This window comes from Doryrhamphus excisus, chromosome 10 (assembly GCF_030265055.1).
Source record: "Doryrhamphus excisus isolate RoL2022-K1 chromosome 10, RoL_Dexc_1.0, whole genome shotgun sequence".
Lineage (NCBI taxonomy): Eukaryota > Metazoa > Chordata > Actinopteri > Syngnathiformes > Syngnathidae > Doryrhamphus > Doryrhamphus excisus.
Genome location: NC_080475.1, coordinates 2,310,608 through 2,324,227, shown reverse-complemented (window position 1 = coordinate 2,324,227; position 13,620 = coordinate 2,310,608).

Sequence of the window (13,620 nt, the reverse complement as noted above, 5' to 3'; positions counted from 1 at the left end):
TTAAATTTGCATATAAAATACCTCCTGCACACATACATACATAAGATATATATACATACATAATTATGAAAAAAGAAGCACCGCCACGTCCCTCTTTGTATATGAGCCAGTATAAGGAAGATATTACGTGGCCTTGGTTGGGATTTTGACAATGTGGGGGTGAAAAGCAAGAACACAACCAGCGTTTCCCCCGAGGATGATGGTGGGCAGCATGGGAGCACGGACTACTGCTGCTGGGTCAGCAAATTTAGTTTTTTATTATGACAATTAACAATTTTTATGACTTACTGATGTATTAACTTATTTATGTAACTTTTTAACAAGCAATACATGAACTGAGAACATAGCAAAACTGTTACATTTAATGGCAGATTTACTAAGAGGAGGCTGTACGGTGATGGAGTGGTTAGCACACAGGTCTCGCAGCTAGGAGAACCAAGTTCTATTCCACCTTTGTGTGGAGTTTGCATGTTCTCCCTGTGCATGAGTGGGTTTCCTCCCACGTTCCAAAAACATGCTAGGTTAACTAGGACTCCAAATTGTCCATAGGTATGAATGTGAGTGTGAATGGTTGTTTGTCTATACGTATGTGCCCTGTGATTGGCTGGCCACCAGTCCAGCGTGGGATAGGCTCCAGCACCCCCGCGACCCTCGTGAGGAAAAGCGGTAGAAAATGAATGAATGAATATTCAGTCAGTAGGCTGCACGAATGGTTAGCACAGAGACCCGGGTTCGATCCCCTGCTCAGGCATCTCTGTGTGGAGTTTCCATGTTCTTCCAGTGTGTGCGTGAGTTTTACTCCGGTTTCCTCCCACATTCCAAAAACATGCTAGGTTAATTGGTGACTCCAAATTGTTCATAAGTATGAATGTGAGTGTGAATGGTTGTTTGTCTATATGTGCCCTGTGATTGGCTGGCCACCAGTCCAGGGTGTACCCCGCCTGGGTGTTTCTTTGTCCTGTCCAGCCATTGGAGCGGATAGTATTATTGATCTAAACTTACATACTAAACAGATTAGCTCTGCCGGGGAAAAGTGTAAGCTACACCTTCCCTGTTTTATGGAATATTATTTGGCGGAGCAGGAGGGGATAGAAAATAAGAAAAAAGAAAACAGAAAGGTGAGTGGGGGGGTGGGGTTAGGATCCAAGATGGTTTCATTTAATACGGCATTTGAAGAACAAACATTGGACGGAGTATGGTGTGTTTTCGAGTACTCACGACATTCGCCCATATGTGCGTGACAGTTCGCAGTCTAAAACAAATAATCCAAAAAAACTAATTGAATTCATCAAAGTAAATGACCAGCTTCTCTCACCGGGTTTGCCGACTTCTCTCTCACTTGGCGATACCATCAAATTATGTCGTCTCACATCCGAACTCCCCTTAAAGAAAGCTCCCCATCCTTTGAAAGTCAGTAAATGAAGGCAATTTTATGTTATTATGCAGAAGTACAACCGGGAATTCTGGACTTCACTCTGTGCGTTTGGTGCATAGAACAACAGCATGAACAGAGTGAACCCTTTTGTCAGTCGTACAGTCTCATTGTCTGGGTGGGTGGAGGCAGGGCCGGTAGCATACACAGGTAGTACAATTGAAGTTAGTAGATTTGAATATATTGTCATATATTTGAAGTCATGTTAAAATCTCATGTATTGTATCGTGGACTGAGACTACCCGGTGTTTCAAACTGACATTTGCTCTACGGTCCATCCGTGTCTGTAAATTTCGGAATGCAGACATGAATGCCATCCTTTACAATGGAGTGCTTGGTAGTGTTGTTGTTGTTTGTTGCAGCAAATTGAGTGGAAAGCAATTGCAATGTCGACAGTGAAAGACACAGCAATGTACACAACAATAAAGATGTGGACAATGTTCACCAGATAGCATGCCGACCTGGAAGCACTACAGATATAAATACAGAGGCCTTGAGGCGGAGCAGTGAATAGACTCAGTCGAATCGACATCCATTTGGTTTCTCCCCCCTCCAATGGTTCAGGTACTGATCTCCCACCGCCTTCACCAAGGAAACCTTTGCCGAGTGAGATGTTGATCTATCCTGGGAAATTAGCCTGTCGACACACCGCACATTGAGACTTCGTTAGCACAAGCACCCAACCTCGTGTCGCTCCATCCTGATCGACCAGAGTAGTCCTCCATGACCGTAAACAAAGTAGAGTCACAAAGATGTCACTGGATTTTTATGGCTGCAGATCTTTACATATGGACGTTTTTTGGGGTTTCTTTTTCTGATCCATTTCCAACTCGGAAAACTCGTAAATATGCATGCCTAGCCAGGCTGCACTATCAATTAGCGAAGAAACTACTCGACTTATCCTTGTAGGTTTTGTCTGAAACCAGCAGTTGGATACCGTCCATTTGCTTTTTATCCTGTCCAAATTTTACGTTTTTTTTGGGGAATCTTTTAGATGGAAATGATATCAGAACACGGTATTATATAATTAGCCGTTCGAAAACCACAACAAGTCATTCTTGAGTCATTTCAAGCCAGATGGCTACCCATTTAACAAATAAAAATCACTATATCTCAACATTAGTATCACTATGCAGTTATAGTGTTCTATTATAGGCCCTGGACTCTAAATTTATACTATTTTATACAGGAAAGATTTCTATAAGAATTTAATGTTACTACAAAAAATATTAAAGAAATTTCCCACGTATTTGTAACACTATAAAACAGGCATCAAATTAATACATACAACATTTTATACTTTTGTAGGCTCCGAGGTGGACGAGTGGTTAGTGCATAGGCAACATAGTAGCTAGGAGACCTGAGTTCAGTATGACTGAGTGTGAATGTCTATATGTGCCCTGTGATTGGCTAACAACGAGTCCGACGTGTACCCCGCCTCTCGCCCGAAATCGGCTGGGATAGGCTCCAGCATACTTGCAACCCTCGTGAGTATAAGCGGCATAGAAAATGGATGAATGTATGTATTCACAGTCACATAGTACTGTTTAGCTAAATAGGTCAGGTGACAAAAGGGGGGGTCGACGTTTTAGTGGTCTTAGCATTCATTCATTCATTTTCTTTCGAATTTGATGGTCCAGACCTGTGACCTTGTGAGCTGTGAGAAATTTCAAGTATTTCCAATTTGAAGTAATTTGCAGCGTCATACTTTTGGGTTTAGCAACATCGGTCCTATGTGTCATATCTGTCGGAAAAAAAATAAAGTAGGGATGTATATTTTGCCAATTTTTCACCCTTTTGTGTGCAGCTGTTTAGGAAAACTAATACATTTCTTTTTGAAAATAATGTAAATTTGGACATTTTCATAACAGAAATGAAGACGTAGATTGATAAAAAATGTTACATTTTTTGTCTTTTTGCAAACTCTTCACATCATAACAAGCAGAACTCAAACCACATGTGCTGATGGTGTAACTGTAGAGGACCGGGTGCACCACTACAGTCAGGAACAATGGGCTGCAAGAGGAGGAATGATGGGGGGGCTTGCATCAGCAGCTCCTCCATCATCATATGGCTTCTTCCTCTAAGGCTGCAGTGAGGGATGGACCATGTGGATGCAAAGTAGGGGGGGGGGTTACATGACTATAAAGCCCTGCAAGGAGTCTTCCCTGATGGCACCATCCTGTTCATAGTTGGAGGTCTGGTGCCTTTATATCTAAGACAGACTCTTAACGCCACACACACACACACACACAAGCTTGACCCACAGTGCTGAAGTTTTCAGAAAGGCAGGGTGTCCCAGTGCAGGAACAATTCCCTGTTTCCCTTTAGTGTTTTTCTTTACAAGAAAGAAAAGACCTCAGTGGCAGTCTCTGTGCAGTAATGTACGAGACTGAGGATGCTCGCTGTTCATCTTTGGCAAAGACCATCCTCTCTAAATGTCTCCACAAAACCCCTGTACATACACAACGACACACAAAGACCCGTAAGTCTCCCTGGGTATCCGATGAGGGGATGAGGAAGCATTGCTGAGGAAGGCTTGGCAAAGACAAGAAAGAAAGTGTTCAAGAGGTAGAGCAGACAGGAGGACAGATTACCAGATGACTAGAAGCCACACAGCATCCCTAATCAGCTGGCTGCTGACTTGCAAATACGCTTCTCTCATCCAGTCTGTACAAGGTCACCGGTGAGATGGAGTGGAAGAAAGCAAGGAAGTGAAATGTTACAGTGGGGGGATGACGGACTGGATGACTGTCGGGGACTCCTCAACATGGAGTTATGTCCAGTTAGGCACAGGGAAGAACATGCAAACTCCAAACAGAGATGGCCGAAAATGGAATCGAACCCCGGTCTCCTAGCTGTGTGGCTTGTGCGCTAACCACTCTTCCGCCGTGCAACCCTTACTTTTACTCATTCACTGAAAATGTTAAGCATTTTCAAGTCACCAGGCTAAAGTCCGAGTCAAGTCCTGAATCATAGGTGTCAAAGTCGTGCAAGTCTTTAGTAATAATACTAAGTCAAGTCGAAAGTGTGACTTGAATCCAAATCTCATGACTCTAGTCCCGACCTGTGACCTTTTTAAAGTTTGTTCATTTATTCATTTTCTACCGCTTATCCTCACGAGGGTCGCAGGGGGTGCTGGAGTCTATCCCAGCTGTCTTCGGGCAAGAGGCGGGGTACACCCTGGACTGGAGGCCAGCCAATCACAGGGCACATATAGACAAACAACCATTCACACTCACATTCATACCTATGGACAATTTGGAGTCGCCAATTAACCTAGCATGTTTTTGGAATGTGGGAAGAACCCGTAGTAACCGGAGAAAACCCACGCATGCACGGGGAGAACATGGCCGAGGGTGGAATTGAACTCGGGTCTCCTAGCTGTGAGGCCTGTGCGCAAACCGCTCGACCGCTGTGCAGCCCAAAACTGTAATTATTTACTTTAATAATGATTGAATGGACTGGACCGAGTACAATGGGTGGCCGAGTGGCCACACAACTAGGAGACCCGGGCTCGATTACCCACTCGGGCATCTCTCTGTGTGCATGTTCTCCGGGTACTCCGGTTTCCTCCCACATTCCAAAAACATGCTGATTAATCATGATTAACTCATTTTAAAATGGTGGTAGCGATGCACGGCGGTCGTGTGGTTAGCGCGTAGACCTCACAGCTAGGAGACCCGGGTTCAATTCCACCCTCGGCCATCTCTGTGTGGAGTTTGCATGTTCTCCCCGTGCATGCGTGGGTTTTCTCCGGGTACTCCGGTTTCCTCCCACATTCCAAAAACATGCTAGGTTAATTAGCGACTCCAAATTGTCCATAGGTATGAATGTGAGTGTGAATGGTTGTTTGTCTATATGTGCCCTGTGATTGGCTGGCCACCAGTCCAGGGTGTAGAAGACAGCTGGGATAGGCTCCAGCACCCCCGTGACTTTCATAAGGATAAGCGGTAGAAAATGAATGAATGAATGTTTGCTGTTGTTATTGTAGCATACCACTTCCTGGTTCTTGGATGGTGATGGTGATTTAATTATGGGGCATGGAAGGGGGGGGGTCAGGGGTACAGTTCAAAGAGACGTTTCTTGTCGTTTTTGCATCGGCCTGCTAACCAAGCAACAAATAGCGATCAAAAAGACTCCTCTTATCTTTTCTTGCAGGCTAAGCAGATGGCTAGAAAGTTCCAGTCCACAGTTCTACCTTGCCAGTACAACCATCAGGAGTCATTTCTCAAAGAGATCAGTGTGTGTGTTGTGTTATACGGTATGTTCGTGAGTGGGAAAGTGTGTGTGTGTGACAGAGGTTATTCCTTTATCCTTTGACCCAGATTTAAGGCAGAATGGAGCAGGACATGAAAGACATGCACCTCCCTGTGGTGCCGGGTTTATAGGCAACCTGAACACCGGGCACAGCCAGCCAAGCAGAAAATACTATTATGCACACCTAGAGTCTGAAGAGCCCCATCATAGCGTATAGGCTTGCAAAAATGTATGCATGTGCACATATCATCAAAAGAAGAAAAAAAAATCATATAATTAAGATCATCCAAAACATGGCGTCACATCGTACAGCAGCGAGGTAACACATTTTCTTCCTCATGCATGCCGCATATTAGCGCTAATGAGGGTATGAGCAGTATTATGGATACCTCTTTGTAAAAGGAATAATGATATATATGTATATATTCCCTACACAAATACATATACATAATACACAGATCTGTGGATAGATCACAGGTCAGTAGAGGAGTAAGAAAATATAGTTTCGGCGATATATTGCGACACTTCGTTCCACGATACTGTTTCGATATTATTAAAAGTATGATATGGATATTTTTAGGCATTTATCATAGATTGTATAATAGGGGTTTCAAACATGCGCAAGTTTGATATGGATGCTGTATGGTATCATGTACCCAGAAAAAAATTATTACGTTTGATTAATGTTCATGTTAAAGGTTAAATAACTGTTAATAGTTATCCTCCCTATCCGTGTGGAAGTGGTACGTTTTTGGCTATTTAAGTTTAAAGGAAATAACTTGAAGGCTACCGTTTAGGTTGCTAGCTCTCTAGTTTGCGAGTTAGCATGTGTCTCAAGACCCTGCAGTTGCGCAATATGTTGTAAATAAAAAGAGTATAAATGTGACTATAGTCATGTTTTGTCATATCAAACACTAGTTTGAGGCCCCCACCTTGTTTAATGTTAGTGCCGCCCGCGCAAGCTTGATATGGATGCTGGATGAACACGAAAATTTGATATTTTTTATTGATTTTTTAAAAAAAAATTGTTTATTTATTTTTTTACTGAATTTACTCATTTTTTTTATTTTTATTTATTTATTTATTTTTTACTGGATTTACTTATTTTTTTATTTATTCATTTTTTTATTGGATTTACTTATTTTTTTATTTATTCATTTTTTTTTTACTGGATTTACTTATTTTTTTATTTATTCATTTTTTTTTACTGGATTTACTTATTTTTTTTTACACCAGATGAGCATGAGGATGCATTCATGACAGAGACGTCAGTAAACTAACTATTAATATACCCCACCCCCAATTGATTTAAAAAAAAAAAAAAATTAATTTATTTTTATTTTATTTATTTTTTACTGGATTTACTTATTATTTCATTTATTTATTTATTTATTTATTACTGGATTTACTTATTTTTTACACCAGATGAGCATAAGGATGCATTCATGACAGAGACGTCAGTAAACTAACCATTAATATACCCCGCCCTCAATTGATTCAAAAAAAAAAAATTATGTATTTATTTTTACTGGATTTACTTTTTTTTTTTTTTTTTTTACTGGATTTACTTATAATTTCATTTATTTATTTATTACTGGATTTACTTTTTTTTTTACACCAGACGAGCATAAGGATGCATTCATGACAGAGACGTCAGTAAACTAACCATTAATATACCCCGCCCCCAATTGATTTTTTAATTTTTATTTATTTATTTATTTTTTACTGGATTTACTTATAATTTCATTTATTTATTTATTACTGGATTTACTTATTTTTTACACCAGATGAGCATGAGGATGCATTCATGACAGAGACGTCAGTAAACTAACCATTAATATACCCCGCCCCCCAAAAAAGTGTTTCATTCTGCACTGGCCGATTCCTTTGTCATCTCTGCCAAGGACGCTGGCTTACCTCTATGCTTGCTATGGGGCGAGAAAAATTGCTAAATTGCTCAAATTTATAGTTACAGCGAGCGAAAAGAAACAGGCTGTCAGTTCAATTCCCTGTGCTGCACATTTCTTAAGGCGCCGGCTAGTGAGGTGTAACCAATGTACTATCACAACTCCATCAGCTGGCATCCGTTACAAATGGACACTTCTGTTTATTGGCTCTGTGGCGGTCTCCAACCTGTAGCTCAGCAGCTAACGGTGGCTCACCAAAAGGGTCAAAGAATATATGATTCAAGTCATTATGCCATGATTGAATGACAATATCACAAAATAGCTCTTTTGTTTGTTGACGTTTTCGTACAAAATGTGATCGGTGGGGGCTGCACGGCTGCACGTCATCTTACGAATAACACTAGAATCATCACACAGCAACTTAACACTCAAAATGTAGGTAATTCCAAAAACATGCTAGGTTAATTGTCGACTCCAAATTGTCCATAGGTATGAATGTGAGTGTGAATGGTTGTTTGTCTATATGTGCCCTGTGATTGGCTGGCCACCAGTCCAGGGTGTACCCCACATCTCGCCGGAAGACAGCTGGGATAGGCTCCAGCACCCCTGCGACCCTTGTGAGGATAAGCAGTAGAAAATAAATGAATGAATGTGATTGGTGGATCCCAACGTTCTAGCAAAACTAACTTATTGTTTGTTTGGGTTGAAATAAGCTCGGAAAACAAATATTACCATAAGCTCTCCGAATAAAAAAAGTTATAGAACCCGATTGTAACAGGTAAACATTTAAAAAATTAAAACATTTTATAAACGGTTATGTTTTGCAGCTCCAGGCAACATTTCTTTAGTGGGTGTGTAGGCACAAGTAAAGGTCAAAGGTGACAGGAATATGTGAAAAGAAGTTGATCGGACAAACTCAAAAAGAGTAAGGAAGGAATAATAAATGAAACTAAAACATCCAGCGGTATAAATTAATAAAAGAGTAGCACTGTCATAACAGTGGAGAAATTATTGAATCAAAAGAAGTAAACATACCAAGCTCTGGGTAATACATCATAGCACTTGCCAGAAACCAAGCCCCCCCGAGGGGGGGTTGAGCATAGTATGGGTGACACAAGAAAAATCAGGTCTAAGGCCCAATTTTATGGGTGCTGAAGCCTCTCTAAAATATTCATAAATATTATAAATATTCTTATTCTAAATAATTCACTGTTAAAAATATATATTTTTAATTATGTATATATATATCAATATGCATGAATTACAAAAAAGTCCACAAATTCAATACAAAGTGGCTATTATATGTGTTTTGATAAATAATCCCTTCACTTCATAGTGTAAGGTATTTTATGTGAAGAGGGTGAGCATACTTTTTCATGACTTTCTAAAAAAACAAAACAAAAAAAACAGGCGGAAAGGATAGTAGGACCAAGCAGGCTGTTTGGTCACCCTAATATAAAGGACACCGACGTCACTGGAAATCCATTCCATTTTTTCCAGGGTTCCAATAACAATATCAATATCAAACAATGCACAACGATGAGCCAATTCAAGAAACAAGCAGTTGATGTTTGCTAAATACAAGGATGAAGAGTCTTGAACCAGTCATGATGTGCTATACATATCACTATATTGACACTTACTATGGTACCCATTATGTCATTGGATGGTCATATCACCTTGTACTTCGGTGCGTGACCAAAAAAAAAAAATATATATATATATTTTTTAAACTATATCATGAAAGCAGGAAGTGAACAAATGTAACAGTTACTGATTAAATAATTTATTATTTTATTTATTTCTTTATTTTAAAATAGAAATAATTATAATAATATAATAAAAATATAAATAATATAATATATATAATATAAAAACTATATACATAATATAAAATAAAAATAATTTTCCTTGAATTATTTGTCTAATTTTATCTGTAAAAGTGTGATACTATGAGCTGTATTTTCTCATGTCCCTTTTTTCAGGAACCACATCAAATTATGTCATTTAATTTTATTTATTTATTTATTTTTTTACTAAATAAGACATCCGACTTGCAAGTCATGTTGCCAGTTTGTATGTTAAAAGTTGAAATACTGGCGGGCCGGATTCAAACGCTTTGTGGGCCGCATGTGGCCCCCGGGCCGTAGTTTGCGCACCCCTGCTGTCGCACTTAATACTCTCTCACAGAAAGTCCTTTTCAGTGCAAAACTGAAGTCAAATAGCAAAGATCGATATATTTTCTTTGAGTTATGTTGTTGCCAGGTAGACTCTATATGGCTGATGACGCCATTGGAGGAGAATAAGGCCTTTATGAGACATTATTTCAACATTACACTGTATTGTAACTACTACAGTACATATACTTGCTATGTAAAAAGTTGAAGGCAATTACTGTATGACTTTAAAGTCACTCAACTGCAGCAGACAGCAAACACCACTAATCACAATGCCGACTCTTAATTAAAGCCGAAAGAGTTCACATCAACGTGACAAAGCAATATGAGAGTGATGAAAATGAAAAACCAAAAAGTATGATCCATCAGTGTTGTAACCCGTCAACTCCAAGCGTACGTAGCGGCGAGTCAAGCGCCCGAGCCGCTGAGTTATATGAGTCGGCGTACTTCTGTTTCTCCAATAATGCAATCAGTCACGGCCTCTGTCCTGATTGCGCCCTGGCTACAACCCTGCAATAAAACACAACACTGGAGCAAAGTGGAGGCTGGTGATTCTAATAAAGTACTTCGCTTGGGTTCGATTGAAAGCAAACGGTGACAAGGAAAAATATTACAGTATTTAGACTTTTTTATTCTGATATGCACCAAAAATGTAATGGCTTTTTGCTTGTTTTTCATGGAAATCAGAGGTTTTTATTGTGATGTAATCTAACCGAGTAACAGGAGGGAAAATAATACCTCACACCAGTGGCGTCATTAGGCCTATTTTAAAATAAGAAAATTCTAAAAAAGATTTCTCAAGCTCCCCTAAATAATGTGATTTTTTTTTTTATTTAAAATTTTTTTTATGGATTTTTTTTTTTTTTTTTACAAAAAAAATATTTGACAAATTTCACATAATAGGGCAAAATGTAATGGTTTTTTGCTTGTTTTTCATGGAAATCAGATGTTTTTATTGTGATGTGATCTAACTAACAGCAGGGAAAACAAATAATTTTGTATTTTTTATTAATTAAAACTTTTTTTATTAATTTTTGTGTTTTTTTTACAAAATGTAATGGCTTTTTGCTTGTTTTTCATGGAAATCATAGGTTTTTATTGTGATGTAATCCAACTAACTCACTAACAGGAGGGAAAACAATACCTCATACCAGTGGTGTCATTAGGCCTATTTTAAAATTTAAAAAATGTTGTAAAAATTTTCTCAAACTCCCCTAAATAATTTTGTATTTTTTATTAATAAATTTTTTTTTTATTGATTTTTGTTTTTTTTTTTAACAAAAAAAAATATCTGACAAATTTCATATAATAGGGCAAAATGTAATGGCTTTTTGCTTGTTTTTCATGGAAATCATAGGTTTTTATTGTGATGTAATCCAAATAACTAACAGGAGGGAAAACAATACCTCACATCAGTGGCGTCATTAGGCCTATTTTAAAATGTTCTAAAAAAATGTTCTCAAGCTCCCTAAATAATTAGATATTTTTAATTGATAAAAAAAAAATCTTATTGAAATTTCATATAATAGGGCAAAATGTAATGGCTTTTTGCTTGTTTTTCATGGAAAAAAAAATTCTAAAAAATGTTGTCAAGCTCCCCTAAATAATTTGATATTTTTTATTGATTTAAAAAAAAAATCTTATTGATTTGTTTGTTTGTTTTTTTTTTACAAAAAAAATGACAAATTTAATATAATAGGGCAAAATGTAATTGCTTTTTGCTTGTTTTTCATGGAAAAAAAATCTAAAAAATGTTCTCAAACTCCCCTAAATAATGTGATATTTTTAATTGATTTTTAAAATTGTATTTATTTATTTACAAAAAAAAATATCTGACAAATTTCATATAATAGGGCAAAATCAGGCTAATAAGCAAGCCAATAAGCAGGCTAATACTAGCCTACTACTACCACTAGTAGAAGTAGTAGTAGTAGTAATAATCAGAAGAAGAATAATGATGATAGTAATAATAATTAACTAATTAATAATATGATAATGATTATTACATAATTGATCACTTTCCACTGGACAAAATGGTTGCAGTGCTTGAGCAGCGGTTTTGCAGTGTAGATTATGTGTACTTGTGTCAATTTAATGGTGGCCTAAATCTACTAAATCTGTCCAAAAGTGGGAAAGTTATTGTTCGTTATTTGTTTTTTGGATATCTTTATGGATTTTCTTTGAATGTCTCCTACATTCATTCATATCCTATGCATCTCCTGTCCTCAGAACACAGTAGCGCCCCTACTTCACACCTCGCCGGTATCCACCTGCAGCCATATGGTATGGTTCCTCACCAGTGACCATCTCATCAACTCAGCGACCACCTTTGGCACTTTCTTGCTCCTCCAAAAGTCTCGGCTCACACTCATTATTCTGACCATTGCAAGTCTTTAAATAGAGCCGTCTTGTTGGAAGGTTAGGTTTGCAGAAGAAAGCCATTAGTGGGGAATAAATGGACATCCTCCTGCAATGAACAAATCATTTAAGGCGAGAATATCGGGCTAAGGCGAGCAAATGAAGCGCTCCTTCATTTGACACACCTCCACTGAGCTTCTTTACTGTTTTTGTGGGAGATATTTTGTGTGTTTGGTGTCTTTATCAACAACAATGAAAACCCTGAGGTGCCACTCCAACATATATTATAAAGATAATTAGGATACTGACACGATGATACATACCTAAGTACTGCATTGATTATGTTTTCATGAGTTGTATTTCCTTTACCAATGCCAGGGACTATTTTTGTTCTAAAAACAGGACAATTAAGTTGAAACAAAATGAGGTTTAAAGCATGTCAGAAGTGTTTACGGCTTGTAAAAAAAAATATATGATGGCATAATTATTCATTTCAGGTCGTCTCATGATGAATTATGATGAATGGTTTATTCCTGTGTTTAAAAATTACACAAATTTGGAAAACTTGGGTATACAGCTAGCCACACGGTGACCACACAGTGTTTTTTTTCCATGCTAAGAGTCCAATGCAATTTCCTGTGGCGCCCAATGTCGCCAATAAGGTGCCTAGTGGCGTTCAGTGGCTCAAACTCCCAACTGACTCGTGGTGACCCGTGACGGCGGTAAAAATTTAGTTTGTCAGCAAGAACATTTCTAAATGTTTAAAATCTTCATTGCATCACTTGCATCAAGCAATTGGAGCGAAGTGTCCACCAAGTGGAAACAAATGTCAAAAACAATCCATCTATTGGAATCCACTGGAATGTAATGGCGCGGGCCAAGTTGTGCCAACGATGGTAGGAGTCCACTGGGCTGGCGCCAGTTGGTGCCAGTTTGCACCAATCACATAATCTTTGCCGCGAACTGGCACCAACTGGCGCCAGCCCAGTGGACTCCTACCATCATTGGCACAACTTGGCTCGCGCCATTACATTCCAGTGGATTCTAATAGGCGGATTGTTTGCGACATTTGTTTTCACTTGGTGGACACTCTTAGCATCAGGTACTCCGGTTTCCTCCCACATTCTAAAAACATGCTAGGCTAATTGGCGACTCCAAATTGTCCATAGGTATGAATGTGAGTGTGAATGGTTGTTTGTCTATATGTGCCCTGTGATTGGCTGGCCACCAGTCTAGAGTGTACGCCGCCTCTCGCCCAAAGACAGCTGGGATAGGCTCCAGCACCCCCACGACCTGTGAGGATAAGCGGTAGAAAATGAATGAATGAATGTTGCCAGCTCGAGGGGTTAGCACACAGGCCACACAGCTAGGAGACCGGAGTTCGATTCCCCCCTTGGGCATCTCTGTGTGGAGTTTGCATGTTCTCCCCGTGTATGCGTGGGTTTTCTCCGGGTACTCCGGCTTCCTCCCATATTCCAAAAACATG